Genomic DNA, 18906 nt, shown 5'->3' with positions numbered 1-18906 from the left:
TGTCGAACTACAAAAACACTTTTTATATTGCTAATTTTAAGCCGTTTCTGTTTTCGCCGAAACTACCTTATCGACCCCCTTAAAAAACCAAGAAATATTTTTCAGCGTCCAAAAATTAAAATTAACTGCCTGAAAGCTTTACTTTGTATGACGGATACACTGGCCTTTTCATGTGCGCTTCGTTTGTTCATCTTCTCCTTTAGTTCATCTTCTCCTTTGGCTACAGATTCCCCCGATCTTCGCCTGTGCCGTTAACGCTCGACGCGAAACTAAGACAGACTCCAATCCAATCAATAATATTTGTACTAATGCATAACAAGATTAACAAAAACATCACACCTTCAATTTACTATAATGTTTTTCTTTCTTTTCAGGATGTCACCACATGTTACATCAGGTAAACAAAGCTTAATCTATGATGCACATCATATTCTTAGCTGTTACTAGGGTTCGTCGCGGTTGCGGTAATTACCGCCACTGCGCGGTATTTACCGCACCCGCACCGCAAAATATGCGGTGCGGTGAGACATTTTTTCCCGCAGATGCGGTGCGGGAAAGAGCTTTTACCGCGCGGTTTTACCGCAACCGCACCGCAAAAAAAATTATAATGTCATAATTTTGATTATTCTAAATTGATAAACAGAATGCTATTATGTAAAAAACCTAGCTATGTCCGAAATATTTTGACGCTATTATTTTTACGACATATTTTGGACTAGTTATTTTATACTTCTAAGTATAACTTCACAAACTAACCATTTCAAATACATAAAATGCAAGATCCAAATAGAGACAAAATTATTAGATCATTTGAAAACAATAAATTTTTACTCTTAAATCCAATTTAAAAGTGCATCACTTCTCTCGATTTCTGTTGGAAATCGTGGAATTATGAATCGTTTTCGATATCAATTTTTCAACTGTGAATTTTGACTAATTTAAAGGAATTAGAGATTAACTAATTATGCTGGCACTTAAGCACAACACAAAGAATATAATTATCTTCATCAAACCAAACGAATTTGGAGTAATTGGCAGTATAGGATATAAAAGTATGAAAGCGTCCAAAATAAGGTTGTCCAAATTAGGATGACTATTCTATCAGTCGTTCATCAACATCGTATTTCTATCTTCTTTGATTGCTGTGTAAATTCAATGCGAATTTGTCTGCAGTCAATTTTATTGGACTCTTTCTCAAAAAGTATGCTACAGAACTTTTTGTCGCGTACTTTCATTCAAATTTACTATAATTTTCTACCAAATTAAGTCCTAATATTTTTCAGTTAAGACTATTTTGTAGCTTTTCTGAAGCTTTTGTTGTTAAATACCACAAGTTTGATTCCCGTTCACTTCAATTGAAATTTTTGCCATTGGCTCATTGGGAAAAAAATAGAGGAAAATATATTAAATGCTAGAACTTTCAAACTAGCCTTTAGAAAATTACACTTCATTCATTTTTAAAGGGAGCAATCTTAGTTTTTGAATGATAATACATCTGTTTCTTGTAGAATGCGGAAGTTAGAGTTTTGGGATATTTTGTCCGTGAAATCCCCTATTTTTAAAAATCATTTCTGCTGTATGCTACAAATCATACATTTTTTGCAGTTTTTCTAATGTTCAATAATTCTGTGCCGGTTGAGACCGGACTCCTGATTAGATGTATTGTATAGAGCAATTTTTTTTTGTCAAATATGGCGTCGTTCTTATTAATGAAATACAATATGTTTTTATTTCACTGTATTGGAATATATACGCTACTGTATAGAATTACTGGTATTTCAACCTTATTTTTTTTGGTGAAATTCCTTTAAGAATGAAAGGTGGTTTACTACGTAAATGCGAAAATCATTCATTTCATTTTCATATGTCAAAAAAATTGAAAATATGAAAATTTAAAGAAAAAAATATGTAACTTCATTTCTTATTACATTTTTAATCCACATTTTTCAATTAACTGACGGATTTCTAAAATAAAAGTTTTCCTATGCAGTAGAACGTTTTTGAATGTATAATGTTTGCCTTAAAAACTACGGAATTTTATTAATAGAAAATGCAAAGGTTGATTTTTTTCAAAAATGTTAAATTCTGAGGAGTCTCTTAAAGTTAAATTTCGTGTGAATAAGAATAACATTTTATTATATATGGTTACACAAATGCACAATTTTTCAACACTATTTTTAAAAAAAGAAAAATTTTACCGCATTTACCGCATTACCGCGCGGTGCGGTGCGGTAAATAAAGTGCGGTTGCTGTAAGCGGTGCGGTTTTATTATTTTTTTGCGGTTGCGGTGCGGACAATCCATTTACCGCCCACATCCGGACCGCGACGAACCCTAGCTGTTACTAATCATGTGCTCTGTATTCACTAGTAGAATTAGCAAGCGTAGGTTGAGAATTTGAACGCTTTTGTAGTTGGATGTAAACCGATAAAGTACATCCGTAACGTCAATAAGCAATCATAAAAACATAAAGAAAATTCAATTTTATTTTCACCTTCTTCTGCAAAAGGTCAACCAAATGTTTGCTTATTTTTCGTAGCTCCTTTCTAATGTTCTCTTCGCATAAGCAAATTTCCCTCCGGCTGGGTAGGTTTATGAATCACGTAAATGTTTGATAAAGCTTTCAACGACCAGTGAGCTTTCTGCAGTTGCTAGCTGGTAGCTCAGTGATATGCTAAAATAGCTCACTCTACCAGCTGTATTTAGCAATGTGCAGCAAGAGCTATACACTGAAAAAAACTAGAAACGTTAACATCATGTGCAAAAAATAATGTCACTACATGTTAAACACATTAAATCACGCTATTGGAATTTGCTGACTTCGTTTTGAAAAATATGGGTTTTAAATGCAATTTTTGTGAATATTTTATGCAATTCACTCTAAAATCATATAAACTTCTGTCACCCAGGATTTTTATATGAATGACACCTGAATACGATTTCTGTTTACCTATAGTATTTAATAACAGAAATAAAGGTCAAAACAATTATGTCATGTTTAATAGTGTACTATAGGTTTTTCTCGTGGAAATAATGCTGAAAAATCATACGATATGATTCAACGGCTCATCAAACAACTTACTCTAGAATGTTCTATTGTTATAATTCAATCACAATATTGGTTTTAGTGGACTTCAAAGTGAATCCGAAAAGAATAAAAATTTTATACTAAAACGAGCAGTCAAATGACCGTGTGGATTATTCTCAGTGTAGGACACTTCAGCCGCTGTCCGTACGCATCAGGAAAAATTGAAGAGATTCCATGATTAAATTCTCTTCTCTCTGCGGAACATCCAATTTGATATTTTCTTTTCGTTTTCCTGTAGCAAACAGGTGCTGTGCTCCGACTGGTAACAAGATTTTCACATCTGTACATCCGGAAATGTGCTCGGGGGAAGAGTTGATATATTTATGAAAATATGGTTAGAGAGTGCTCCAGGGGTTCGGGATGTGAATACGCAGGGCACGTGTTTCTTTTATTTTGGACAAATAAATGATGATAATTTATTACAGGTACGCTCTTTGTAGGATGTTCGCATCTTGACCAGGATGGATGCTTGTGTCACGAGAATCAGAACTTCCTAAACGGACCACCCAAATTAGGTGTAATCACAAATCCGATGATAGATAAAAATTGTGGTAATACAGATGAATTTCCAAAAAAAAGGATTTGAATCTAATATTAACATTTTTAGTTTTTTGCTCTCTTGTTTTCGGAAATGATCTTTTTTGACATTTGGCTTAACAGTTATGTGTCCAACAAAAAAAAACACCTTTAAAAGGCCAACGAGGGTACCCGGGTACCCACAAATTGAAATGCTCATAACTATGGCTTCCTTTAACCGATTTGGACACTTTTAGATATTTTGGATTCAGGAACTCGTTCACTTTTTGATTCTGTACAATAGAACCGGAATAATGGATCTGGTTTTTGGTTTTCCGGATTTTCCGGAGTAATGTTCCAGTACTAGGATATGATTTATAAATTTTAAAAATGTACTAGCAATATGCGTATCAAAACTCTTCAAATTGTCTCGGAAGTCTGTTTTTTATTGTTACAAGACCCTATGGCAATTTGAAAAATGGAATTGGAATGGAATGGCCACTCACGGCCCCGCGGGAACCTGCTCCGGAATGTCCGTTCCGGGGTCAAATCACCAAATGGTTCCAAAACCACGAGATACAGCCTACTGATGCAATTCCAAGAATTTTGCTTGTATTCCATTGAAGTTCGCAAATAATACCCCAGCACTGGAACCTGCTTCCGGAAACCCGGATTCCCGGGAACCGAATGAAGTAACCCGATTCATTTTTACCAAGTCCAAAAGTGGCTGAGTTCCTGAATCCAAAACGACCAAAAGTATCGAAATCGGTTGGATGTTACCTTAGTTACGGGCATTTTAGTTTTGTGGGTACCCGGGTACCCACGTCGGCCTGTTACGTAGTAAAAAAAAGTCAGGAGCCCCTCCTCATTGCTACCCTTACTATATCAACAATATTATTAACCCAAAAGCTTGACTTAGTAAAGTTCTAAGATGTCACAAAGTTTCAATTTCCAGCTATGGATAAAACATAGGAATTTAATTAATTGAAACTTAAAAAGGTACCCGGGTACCGCGTCGGACACACAACGGTTAATATATGAAAGATAACTTCTCAATGAATAATTCTAAGAATCTTTCTTTTAAGGAGGATGATTAGTGGACACACATACTCAGGAGAAAGAGCTTGAAATCCCGATCACAAACACATATCAAAAAGATTTCAAAATTGTATTTCGCGCTGTAATTTGTTTTAATTTTCTGTTTATTTAACTACTAACGAAACCAAAGTTATAACACGGCATCTTACGAAAATTCCATTCTATTAAAATTTTGTAATCGTATTGTGATCGGACTATTCGTAAAATCCTCAGAATACACCACTGACTTGAATATTTGTTAAAAAAGTCATCGGGCTCACTTCTTAAATGAAAGGTTAGGGTATTAGGAGTACTTTCTTCTTCGGAGTGAATTTGCTAAAACGCTTCCTACTGGTGGCGAATTTTGATTTTTTGAAAAATGGGCCGGTTTTTGATAAAATTTCAAATTTATGCCTGTTGAAGTGGACCTGCACTGTCATAGATTTTTTTTCAGCATTTTTTATTTTTCTGGAGATCCAAATGTAGAAGTTTGGTTAGTTAGTTTGTACAAATTTTGAATTATAAGAGCGGCAGAGCCACTAAAATTTTGTAAAAAGTGAAATATTTGGTGTTTTTTCAGTATTTTTTCTTCAAAACTGGGTATCTACAAAATTTTAAAAGTATAGAATACACTTTGTATAGTTGAGCCGAATAAAGGGGCGTAATTTTGCTGTAGAAAGTGTATAGCTACGGTTAATGGGGTAAGAGTTATTTAAGTTTTTGTTAGATAATCTTTGACATTTTTAGCAATTCATCAAAAATAATGCTGTTCCAAAAAGTAAATCAGTTCAAATGTGCTTTAACCACACATTGTTTTTTGGAAAATAGAAGGAAAATGATGAAAAATGACGTTTTCTGTACGTCTTTAGTATGTCAGGACGAGGTTTAATGAGCATCTTATGATTTTTTTGTAACTTAAATTATGAAAATAATGATAGCTTTGCTAATAATGCCAAGTCTATAGTTATTTTTTGAAAAGTTAATTCTCCATGATTACTTCTAGGAGGAAACTTCAACAAAATAATTGTGTCAGAAGATGCGCTGTATTCAGTTGTAAAACTTTTTCGAGGATATTTGCCCCCCCCCCATTTGGCTATTTCGAAATTATGTGATCTAAACAGTAAATATCAGCTTTTCAACACTCACCTCACTCTTCTACAATTTTCTCTACTTTAAAGTTCCTAACATGGAAATATGACCTTATATATAAAATGTGAATATGCCAATCAATTCATCCTTCAAATATACGCCAGAACTTACCACTAACTCGACATATTTGGTTTGATTTTAGTGATCTTCAAAACCGCTAGGGTGCTATTAGTACAAAATAATTTAAAAAAAAATCGTCAAATGCTCATAAAAACCGATTCTAATGTACTAGAGACAAGCGACAATGCCATTTTTCATCATTTTCGTTCTATTTCCGAAAAATAGTATGCGGACTAGGCACACTTTATTGTTGTTTTATTTTGTAGAACAGTGTTATTTTTGATGAATATCATAAAATGTCAAAAGGTTATTTAACAAAAACATAAATAACTCATACCCCATTGGCCGTAACTATGCACTTCCTTCAGCAAAATTACGCCTCTTTATTCGGCTCAACTATATAAAATATTTTCTACACTTTTAAAATCTTGTAGATACCCAGTTTTGAAGAAAAACTATTGAAAAGCACCAAAAATTTCACTTTTTACTAAGTTTTAATGGCTCTGCCGCTCTTATAATTCAAAATTTGTACAAACTAACTAACCAAACTTCTCCATTAGGACCTTCAGAAAATAAAAAAAATGCTGAAGAAAATCTAAGGTCGTTCAGGAGCACTTCTAGAGACATGCATTTGAAATTTTACCCAAAATCGGCCCATTTTTCAAACGATTAAAATTCGCCACCAGTAGGGAGCATTTTAGCAAATTCACTCCGAAGAAGAAAATGCTCCTAATACCCTAACCTTTCATTTAAGAAGTGAGCCCGATGAGTTTTTTAACATGATGTCATTTTGGGACACCCTAATGTTTACTTGTGAAAAAATACCTTCTGGCCCTTTGCTACCCAAATTTTTATTTTGTTTAAAAAGCTTGATTTTGCAATGAAAACACCGAAAATCATAACGTCTCTTCACGAAAGTTTCGAATTTTTTATTATTTCTATATTTAATTTGGTATTTGATAATGTGGTTTAAGTTATAGTACAGTAGACTGGTGTTCAGTAGACTGCCCAGAAAAATAATTATTTTTGAAAAACTCGATCGGCTCACTCGTGAGTCGATTCATAGTCCCACCAGGAGCACTTGCTTCAAATTTGACAAGTCTAGCTACCGGTCCAACGTGTCTGAAGTTTGTATGGGATGTTTCGACAATTTATGTGGAGAAAACCCACTAGCTCGCATTTTCACAGCTGGGTGGCACTGTATGCATCGTATTATCACTGTAATTTAAAATTAGAAAGGTATATTAATTGTCTACGACTTTGTCGAAGACTACTAGTCTATCCGACTTCGTTAGAAGAAGTTATTAAACTTTTAATGAAGTGATGTCTGATTGAGTTTTGCAGGGGCGTAGCAGGGCTTGGCTGTGTATCAGTACTCGATTCCTATGAACTACAGATTTTTCTGAAATAACAATTAGGCTCAATAGTATGTTCGAAGAATTATAGTGAAAAATACGAGTCCTGTTCTGTATCGAAAATTCTAGTTCCACTTGTGACCGTCTAGATGGCGCCAACAATTTATTTTTTCACAGTTTTGTCAGTTTCATATAAAAATTGATAGTTGGAAGTTTGATGAGCTCTAGCAGACGAACCAAGTTGAATTCGAGTTAATCCTTTCTTGAGCATATTTTTTATTCAATTCGTTTATTTGATAAGGCACGTTTATGTTAGCTTAAAGGGGCCAATTTTGATTTGTTATACATTTTAAATTACTTAAAACTAGGAGATTACATATTGGTTTTTTTTAACGCAGCTAAGGAGATTTTATAGTTATCTTATACTATTCACAAGGGGGTAATTTAATTTTCGTATGATAAGGGGGGGGGGGGTCATTTAGTTTTATGGCTATATGGTTTGACATTTTAAGCAGGGAGATTATTGGAGCAAATAATTAAAAGTAGGAATAACTAAAGGGCGTGATTGAATTTTGTAAAATTTCGGGGAGATTAATTAGAGTTAGTTTTATGTGGCAGTAGAGTTGAGCATTTTCAACGAGATTATGTAATATAATAGTTAAAACTAGAAGAGACAGGAAGAGCTCAACCTTTCAGGAAGATATTTGTGGTGGAGAGGGGGGGGGGGTAAGGATTATACTTCTGGGTATAAGAGTCAGGGGAGGGAGGGTGGACAAAGATGACAGATGGAGGGGAGCATATTTTTCTTATCTTAGAGATCCGAAATATGCAAAAATAAATTTTTAATCTTTTTTTAAATTTTGCACTGTCGGACCCCCTAAAGGGGAATTTAGACAAAATAATTAGGGTTATGATGCTATATCGAGGGACTAAAGAAGAATATTTTAAGAGCTTCGGTTTATTAAAAAGAAAGAAACATATATGTCCCGATTTCGTCAATGTCCCCATTTTATCGGCCTAAAATTCACCAAAGGGCTGATAGAAACGGGTCTTCACTGTAATTCTAGCGATTAGCTTTCTTTTTTGGTGGACAAATATAAAGCTGCTAAAATAGGTTGAGGTTCATAAACAACCTGGGCATGAACGGGTTAACGTTGAATATCACATAGAGCTGTTTAAAGTTTAAAGAGCTTGAAATCCCGATCACAAACACATATCAAAAAGATTTCAAAATTGTATTTCGCGCTGTAATTTGTTTTAATTTTCTGTTTATTTAACTACTAACGAAACCAAAGTTATAACACGGCATCTTACGAAAATTCCATTCTATTAAAATTTTGTAATCGTATTGTGATCGGACTATTCGTAAAATCCTCAGAATACACCACTGACTTGAATATTTGTTAAAAAAGTCATCGGGCTCACTTCTTAAATGAAAGGTTAGGGTATTAGGAGTACTTTCTTCTTCGGAGTGAATTTGCTAAAACGCTTCCTACTGGTGGCGAATTTTGATTTTTTGAAAAATGGGCCGGTTTTTGATAAAATTTCAAATTTATGCCTGTTGAAGTGGACCTGCACTGTCATAGATTTTTTTTCAGCATTTTTTATTTTTCTGGAGATCCAAATGTAGAAGTTTGGTTAGTTAGTTTGTACAAATTTTGAATTATAAGAGCGGCAGAGCCACTAAAATTTTGTAAAAAGTGAAATATTTGGTGTTTTTTCAGTATTTTTTCTTCAAAACTGGGTATCTACAAAATTTTAAAAGTATAGAATACACTTTGTATAGTTGAGCCGAATAAAGGGGCGTAATTTTGCTGTAGAAAGTGTATAGCTACGGTTAATGGGGTAAGAGTTATTTAAGTTTTTGTTAGATAATCTTTGACATTTTTAGCAATTCATCAAAAATAATGCTGTTCCAAAAAGTAAATCAGTTCAAATGTGCTTTAACCACACATTGTTTTTTGGAAAATAGAAGGAAAATGATGAAAAATGACGTTTTCTGTACGTCTTTAGTATGTCAGGACGAGGTTTAATGAGCATCTTATGATTTTTTTGTAACTTAAATTATGAAAATAATGATAGCTTTGCTAATAATGCCAAGTCTATAGTTATTTTTTGAAAAGTTAATTCTCCATGATTACTTCTAGGAGGAAACTTCAACAAAATAATTGTGTCAGAAGATGCGCTGTATTCAGTTGTAAAACTTTTTCGAGGATATTTGCCCCCCCCCCCCCATTTGGCTATTTCGAAATTATGTGATCTAAACAGTAAATATCAGCTTTTCAACACTCACCTCACTCTTCTACAATTTTCTCTACTTTAAAGTTCCTAACATGGAAATATGACCTTATATATAAAATGTGAATATGCCAATCAATTCATCCTTCAAATATACGCCAGAACTTACCACTAACTCGACATATTTGGTTTGATTTTAGTGATCTTCAAAACCGCTAGGGTGCTATTAGTACAAAATAATTTAAAAAAAAATCGTCAAATGCTCATAAAAACCGATTCTAATGTACTAGAGACAAGCGACAATGCCATTTTTCATCATTTTCGTTCTATTTCCGAAAAATAGTATGCGGACTAGGCACACTTTATTGTTGTTTTATTTTGTAGAACAGTGTTATTTTTGATGAATATCATAAAATGTCAAAAGGTTATTTAACAAAAACATAAATAACTCATACCCCATTGGCCGTAACTATGCACTTCCTTCAGCAAAATTACGCCTCTTTATTCGGCTCAACTATATAAAATATTTTCTACACTTTTAAAATCTTGTAGATACCCAGTTTTGAAGAAAAACTATTGAAAAGCACCAAAAATTTCACTTTTTACTAAGTTTTAATGGCTCTGCCGCTCTTATAATTCAAAATTTGTACAAACTAACTAACCAAACTTCTCCATTAGGACCTTCAGAAAATAAAAAAAATGCTGAAGAAAATCTAAGGTCGTTCAGGAGCACTTCTAGAGACATGCATTTGAAATTTTACCCAAAATCGGCCCATTTTTCAAACGATTAAAATTCGCCACCAGTAGGGAGCATTTTAGCAAATTCACTCCGAAGAAGAAAATGCTCCTAATACCCTAACCTTTCATTTAAGAAGTGAGCCCGATGAGTTTTTTAACATGATGTCATTTTGGGACACCCTAATGTTTACTTGTGAAAAAATACCTTCTGGCCCTTTGCTACCCAAATTTTTATTTTGTTTAAAAAGCTTGATTTTGCAATGAAAACACCGAAAATCATAACGTCTCTTCACGAAAGTTTCGAATTTTTTATTATTTCTATATTTAATTTGGTATTTGATAATGTGGTTTAAGTTATAGTACAGTAGACTGGTGTTCAGTAGACTGCCCAGAAAAATAATTATTTTTGAAAAACTCGATCGGCTCACTCGTGAGTCGATTCATAGTCCCACCAGGAGCACTTGCTTCAAATTTGACAAGTCTAGCTACCGGTCCAACGTGTCTGAAGTTTGTATGGGATGTTTCGACAATTTATGTGGAGAAAACCCACTAGCTCGCATTTTCACAGCTGGGTGGCACTGTATGCATCGTATTATCACTGTAATTTAAAATTAGAAAGGTATATTAATTGTCTACGACTTTGTCGAAGACTACTAGTCTATCCGACTTCGTTAGAAGAAGTTATTAAACTTTTAATGAAGTGATGTCTGATTGAGTTTTGCAGGGGCGTAGCAGGGCTTGGCTGTGTATCAGTACTCGATTCCTATGAACTACAGATTTTTCTGAAATAACAATTAGGCTCAATAGTATGTTCGAAGAATTATAGTGAAAAATACGAGTCCTGTTCTGTATCGAAAATTCTAGTTCCACTTGTGACCGTCTAGATGGCGCCAACAATTTATTTTTTCACAGTTTTGTCAGTTTCATATAAAAATTGATAGTTGGAAGTTTGATGAGCTCTAGCAGACGAACCAAGTTGAATTCGAGTTAATCCTTTCTTGAGCATATTTTTTATTCAATTCGTTTATTTGATAAGGCACGTTTATGTTAGCTTAAAGGGGCCAATTTTGATTTGTTATACATTTTAAATTACTTAAAACTAGGAGATTACATATTGGTTTTTTTTAACGCAGCTAAGGAGATTTTATAGTTATCTTATACTATTCACAAGGGGGTAATTTAATTTTCGTATGATAAGGGGGGGGGGGGGTCATTTAGTTTTATGGCTATATGGTTTGACATTTTAAGCAGGGAGATTATTGGAGCAAATAATTAAAAGTAGGAATAACTAAAGGGCGTGATTGAATTTTGTAAAATTTCGGGGAGATTAATTAGAGTTAGTTTTATGTGGCAGTAGAGTTGAGCATTTTCAACGAGATTATGTAATATAATAGTTAAAACTAGAAGAGACAGGAAGAGCTCAACCTTTCAGGAAGATATTTGTGGTGGAGAGGGGGGGGGGGTAAGGATTATACTTCTGGGTATAAGAGTCAGGGGAGGGAGGGTGGACAAAGATGACAGATGGAGGGGAGCATATTTTTCTTATCTTAGAGATCCGAAATATGCAAAAATAAATTTTTAATCTTTTTTTAAATTTTGCACTGTCGGACCCCCTAAAGGGGAATTTAGACAAAATAATTAGGGTTATGATGCTATATCGAGGGACTAAAGAAGAATATTTTAAGAGCTTCGGTTTATTAAAAAGAAAGAAACATATATGTCCCGATTTCGTCAATGTCCCCATTTTATCGGCCTAAAATTCACCAAAGGGCTGATAGAAACGGGTCTTCACTGTAATTCTAGCGATTAGCTTTCTTTTTTGGTGGACAAATATAAAGCTGCTAAAATAGGTTGAGGTTCATAAACAACCTGGGCATGAACGGGTTAACGTTGAATATCACATAGAGCTGTTTAAAGTTTAGCTTTTGCACTGCCACAAACTGATAAATATGCAATAGAGAACTGTACTTCCTGGTCATTAAGATTAATCTTCCTAGTAGTAAGTACAGTTTCTTCCTACTTTGTTGTTTATAAACTTCTCGGAAACGAAGGAGAGTTTTGGGGTTCCCTAGAGTATTATGATGATCCAATTACGATTATTCGTACTGTTCAAGTAGTAAAGAAAAGTATTCGTTCTAATGCAGCAGTCACTTTTTAAGCACCAAGCACACCAAGTCGGTATGGAGAGCAAAAGCCCGTGAAGTGCAGTTTCCTTTCATGAGTTGATTCTGGGCCACTTGTGAAAGCCGTGCTTCGCTGGAAGTGTTGTGACTTTGTCGAGAGGAGCCACAGCATCGCGTTTCTAATTTGTTATTCGGATCTTTGATGTTAACGTAACCACACTTGAGCCGGGATTTCGTTTAATCTTTGTTTGCTTTGTGTCGCGTCTACCGAGAGAAACAAAGGATTTGTGCACTGAAACGAATTTGCGTTCGGTGAGTTATATTGGCGCATTTTTCAGCTAACTCACTCTGATCTAAATGTCGATTTATTGCCCTGGAATTGCGTTGTTTCGTGAGCTTCTGTATGGATTCCACAGTGCTTTAAATCTAGAGAGACATTTGCTGTGCAAGCGTAGCAACTCAATCAGCTTAATTTATGTCGTTTCGTTTTTGCGGTTATGCAGAATGTCAAAGAAAACGTTAGATTTATTATACTCAAGTGTTGTGGTATTGCGAAACAGTGTGATTAAAATTTTGGGGACAGATGAGGGAAGGTATACGGCCCGTAGAAGCTTGACAGTCATTAGTATTTCTGTCAATAAGAGTTATCTTTTGGATTACGTTGGAAATCACCTTTAATTCATAACGCAAAATATAAACTGCTAGATTTGTTCTAAAGATTTCACGAATAATATCAAAACAAGGCTCAAAATATGTATTATTATATGGTGTATTCATTTATGCTCAGTATGGTAGATTCAATTCGTGGAATTTTGAAATAAGAATCAATTTTACGGTAGGGTAAGGTGAGGATTTTTTGTTTTGAATCAAAAAGCTGAATAAAAAGCTTGATTTAATCCACTTAGTAATGCGACTGACCCTATCTCATATATCCAAACTATGATTCCATGGCTTGTTGTTTTCAACATAAACTTGACCATATCTTGCTTTGATATCACACTCTAAATGAGTATTTTTGATGTCTTTGGAACTATACTTGACCTATTTCAGAGTTTCTGTTTAATTCTAAACCAATGCTCTTGAGCCACAACTTATAGAGCGATATGCTTCATTTTGTTTCGTTTTTTGTACAAGATGAAGCATGATCTTCGATCCGGTGGAATATAACCTTCAAAAAGATGTTTGAGGAACCTTATAGTAAATGTGCATATTGTTATAGTAAAAGCTTTCCACCAATTTTACATCCTCTCATTCATACACATATAATCTTTTTAATCCGCCTTGTCCTGATAGTTCGAGTTTTAGATTTGGCCTTTCGCTTTGTTGCAGCATTTTAGAACTCGAATATTGATTTTGAATCTTGTATATAGTTGTTATGTACGGGGTCATCAGGGTGAGCGCTTGCCTTAACATGCATCCCCTACCAGCCTTGTGTCCACAGGCAATCCTCCAATGTAAGGACCTGGATGCCGTATCCTCGGAATAAGCGCTAAGAGAAACCCCCGAAAGACAATGCGTGCTTGAAGAAGTGCAGATGATGACCATAATGTTGAAGGGACATTTCGGCATTCAAGCGGTTTCCGCTAGGCTTTTAGTCGAAGTAGCAAACAATACACGTAAAACCGGAAACATCAAAGTTGGCTTGTCGGTCCACTGCCCACTGATTGTCTCTCAGCGACTCAGTGAAGTGGGTTTCAAGTGTCAGGTGTTCGACTACCTGGCCAAAACAGGAGTGGAATTGACAGGAGAAAATTATGCACAAGGCGCGAAAAAAAGGCCACAAGGCAAAGACTGTCAACGGGTTCCGAAATATCTGATCTGTGCAAAGGTAACAACCACGTTACAGGAACACCTCGATGTCCAGCCTTCAAACAGTCCACTGCAACGAAGTTAACGTTGAGGAAACTGCGATACAGCACAAAACTTGCTGCGATAATCTGTAACGGAATCCAAGTGCGATGTAGCTATCATCTCGAAGTCATACCGTATCCCGACAAGCGATGAAAACTGGATATCAGATAACGCAAAATTAGCAGCGATTTGGACGATGGGAAGATATCCACTTCAGGAAGTGGTAATCGCCAAAATCAGTGGAATCTTCTTCTGTAGCTGCTACGCTCCTCCGCGGTGTACGATCGATCGATGAACAGAAATGTTCGATAAGCTTACAGAAGAGCTTATCGATCGGAGACCGGTCCTCATAGCCTGCGATTTTAACGCTTGGCCAGTATAATGGGGCAGCCGCTTCACCAACTCAAGGGGTAGTAGTCTACTCGAGGCCTCTGCTGAGCTGGTAGGATGTTTGAATTGCTGAGTATGCAAAGATTACACCCACAGCGACCACCAAGCGATCCTGTACACCATCGGAAGCAATAGTCAGACGAAAGCGCGCGTGACTCAATCAAATGAACGGAGGTGGAACACAACGAACTTCGACAGTCTTCGTTGAACGGTTGAGGTCATATGTACACCAGTGCACATGCAATGATTACGGTATTTACCAGAAAGTTCGTGCCTCCATACCAAGAGAGGGTACAACAAGGCAGTCGTCGCCCAGCCTTCTGGTTGAACTTGAAGATTTCTGACCTACGTGCATGTTGCCACCTAGCACGGAGGAGAATGCAGAGAGCCCACAACGTCACTGAAAGAGCAACTCTGACACCAGCGTATAGGCGACAAGAGCTGATCTTAATGAGGAAATCAATCTCAGTAAGAAAGCCTACCTAGAGGAACTTTATAACAACACCAATTCAGATCCGTTGGGCGAGGCCTGTTGTGTTGCCATGGCGTAGGTAAGAGAACCGGCAGTATCAACAGATAGGCGCCCGGAGAGGATGAGAGTCACGTAGAAGCGCCGCCCATGCCGTGCGGGACTCAAGTTTATTACAAAGAAGAAACTCGGGCAACCAACAAGGAGCTGATAGTAGTGGCAAAAGCCTTTGGAATCAAAACGACCCCAGGACCACACGATATCGTCAACGTGGCTCTTAAAACAGCAATACTGACGATTCCGGATATGTTTAGGTTTGCGTTGCAAAAGTGTATCGATGATGTTAACTTCTCTGACATCTGGAAGCGGCGGAAGCTGACTTTGTTGTCGAAGCCAGGCAAGCTCCCTGGAAATCCTTCAGTATACAGGGCGATACGCCTGTTTGATACAATCGGCAAGGTACTTGAAAGAGTAATCCTTAACAGGCTTAATGCACATGCACGGAGGGAGAGAATAGCCTGTCAAATATAAAGTTCGACTTTCGAAAAGGTAGATCTATTGTGGACGCCCTACGAACGGAGGAGGAAACAGTCACTGTGGAGTGATTACGCTGGACGTAAAAACCGTCTTCAACAGTGCTAGTTGGGCTGCAATCGCCGATTCGCAGCATAAACTTAGAGTTCCCGAGTACCTCTGTAGGATTCTGATCTACGATAATGACGCCGGAAAAAGAAATGAAACCATAACAGCGGGTTTTCCACAGGATTCCATACTCGACCCCATTTTTTGGAATGCTATGTACCATGGACCATTGATGATGCGCCTGCCCAAGGCGTGAAAATTATCGGTTTTGCGAATAACGTGGTGCTCCTAATTATCGGCGAATCACGAATTAGGAATCACAGAGGCGATGAGTCCTGTTGACGATTGAATGCGCCAGAAGCGGCTCGCGTTAGCTCACCACAAAACCGAGATGGTTTTGGTAAGCAACCGAAGAACAGTGCAGTAGGCGAGAATTTCGGTCGGAGAGTGTATTATCGACTGAAAGCGGGAAGTTATACAACAAGGAGTGATAGACGATCGGCTAAGTTTTAGTAGCCACTTTCACCACGGATGTGGGAGGGCCTTGAAAGTGATCTCGGCACTACCTTGGACGGCAATCAGCAGCAGTAGAAAGCGACTACTAGCGAGCCTCTCCACATCGGTACTCAGATATGTAGGACTTGCATGAGTGACGGCGCTGTAGACGAAGAGGAACAGATCTCGAATGAAAACCACGTTCAGGCTGATGACCATGTGAGTGTCTAGCGCGTATCTAATTATCTCGTCAGAGGCAAACTGCGTGATAGCTGGAACGATTCCAATAAACCTTCTATTCGAAGAAGATAGCGAGTGTTATGGTGATCGAGGACGTCAACATGAACATCATTGCCCAAAGAATATGTGTGGATGAAGGAAAATAGGACGAGGGGGATAGAACAATCGTTCAGATCATGACAGCGTTGCAACGAAGATGGCAAGAGGAGCAACAACTACATACGTAGCAGTGCAGGGTTTCGGGGGGTCATCGAGGCACCGATGAACAGGAAGCCTTACTTCAGCCAGAATCATCAGAAAAACGTTAGCACTCGACAAGTCAGTCTGCTGAAGAGAGATAAAGGAAACCAGCGGGCGTGACCGGAGTAGGTCAGATCTACCACCGGGGACTAGATTGAGCGCAGTTATCGCCAACGTTATGTCGTCGTGGCACCTAAGAACCGGAAGCCATCCTCCACCCTGAATTGCAAGACTGATCTAGGCACCTACCGAACAGTAGCGAGATAACTGTTTCGAGAGAATTTTCAACGTAGGGAAATTTCTCCTTCGGAGGGCCTACGTCGGCCCACCGCCGGGGACTAATTGGAGTTGATCGTGAAGTAGCACCGGCAAATGGTCGTCGGGGCGCCTGTGAACTGGAAATCACCACGCTTGATCAGTCGTTCGATTGAAACACAAAGTGTGTTTTAGTTTTAAGGGATTTGCGTCAAGCCGGAGCTAATCTATTCCGACAATAAGTTAGTGTCGGTTTCTGATGAGGCGAAGCCGAAACGCAACTGAGTATGGAAATCACCTTCCACTCATAATCGCAGGACGAACACCTGCATCTGCCAGGGTAGCATAGGTTTCGGAAGATCTTTTACTGCCGGGGAACTCTTTGTCAGACTAGGAAAGATCCCCTCCGCCGGGGACTATTCCGAGTAATCCGTAGCGAGTAGCCGGCTTGAATCGTCGGGAACAAGTGAATGCAGTCCTCTACCCAGAACCGCTGCGCATACCAAGGCACTCTGCCGGATAGCATTGAAGCAAGACTAACGCGCCCATCAACGGTTTCGGGAGACATTCTTTCGTCGGGGAACTCTCCGCTGAGGTAGGTTAGCTCCACCGTCGGGGACTACGCTGACTAGAACCGACCGCGACAAACCATCAATATAGGGTCGGGGTACCAGTGAACCGGAAGCAACCTTCCAACCGGAATCGCCCACGGCATTCAATTGGTCAACGCAGAGAGGAGCGCGTATACAATATCATACCGCACAGGACTGATATGGCGCTGATGAGACCAACGAACTTGCACGACCAGCTAGACCTGGAATCAAACGAATTTTGAGTGAATAAACCTGAGGATACCGATAATTGTGAGGGAATGCATGTTATTATCACCTATGCTTTTCACCTTCCTTTTTAGTATACGGCAAAGTAATAAGCGGTGTGACAGATTAATGTAGCAGTTTTTGGTGCTATTATGGGAAATCGCGACCCTTCCGAAACCAATCAATACAGTATACAAGATGCGTACACATATTGCTTTTTAACTTGATGCTCCAGCAAACAATTTTGTCGCTATATCGAAATTTCAACCGAGTTAAACATGTTAATATACAGTACAACTAAGTCGTATACAATGCACAAATATGCTATATATAGACGAAAGCGGAGGCAATATATCCACATTGACATAAAATTGGATTGCAATATAGGATAAAAAGTGTACATATATGCGATTGCGGTCGGTACTTAGTCTGATTCCGTGTGGCAAGAAACAGACACCTTTTATATACTCTTACGACTCAAAACAGTACTATATACGATATTAGGCTTTCGGAAAATAGTAATATAAAATTAAAATGAAGAATGAGAGACACATATATTTCGACCGCCTGTTTTTTCAGGAACAAGAAATACTTTAAAAAATTTTCGCATTCCAAAACGTTTCTAGCATTTTTTTTCTTCATATGGCTTTACTCAGTCTCGAACCCTGGACCATCTGCTTACGTGCCTACAACATATCCCATGTACCATTTGCTAGGTGTGGTTAATTCGGGCCAAACTCTTTGACTCTTGGAAAAACGCCTATTATTATACCATTCTGATATACGACTTTGTCTATGCGGATGTGAGATAGCTAACTCGCCTATCATAATATACTTTTAATGATATTCGAAATGTGTATTAATTAACCCATATAATAAAACTTCTTTCTAGGATGTGAAATTTTTATGAATTCTCCAAGGTCTTTTATAGTAAAGAAGCTATACGTCTTCGCCAAAAACATCGAGGAGATGGCATTATCCCAAATAATATTTAAAATAAGTTGTGATCATATAAATAAATTATAAAGTTTTACTTCACTCCTACGAAACGAATATACAAGTTGGTGTAAAAACCCCATTGGTTTTTTTGTTTTTGGCAATATTAACATATAACTGAGATCCCATCCTTTTTACAGAATTTCAGTTCATTTATTTTTTTAAAATTTAACAGAACTGATATTTTATTTTGTGGATTGAATTGAAGTCGGTACAAAACAAGCATT

The 18906-nt window shown here is 37.3% G+C and overlaps 1 protein-coding gene across 4 annotated transcripts in view; it reads left to right on the top strand.

The window, feature by feature from the left end:
- Window positions 1–18906, top strand: part of LOC131689207 (potassium voltage-gated channel protein Shal) — a 642177-nt gene that overhangs the window by 180114 nt on the left and 443157 nt on the right. For all 4 annotated transcript variants that reach the window (XM_058974140.1, XM_058974138.1, XM_058974137.1 and 1 more), the window contains exon 3: window positions 375–397. The gene's annotated coding sequence lies outside the window, so the exon portion shown is untranslated. The remainder of the gene's footprint in view (window positions 1–374; window positions 398–18906) is intronic.

This window comes from Topomyia yanbarensis, chromosome 3, assembly GCF_030247195.1.
Source record: "Topomyia yanbarensis strain Yona2022 chromosome 3, ASM3024719v1, whole genome shotgun sequence".
Lineage (NCBI taxonomy): Eukaryota > Metazoa > Arthropoda > Insecta > Diptera > Culicidae > Topomyia > Topomyia yanbarensis.
This window is presented reverse-complemented; position numbering and strand designations above follow the sequence as displayed.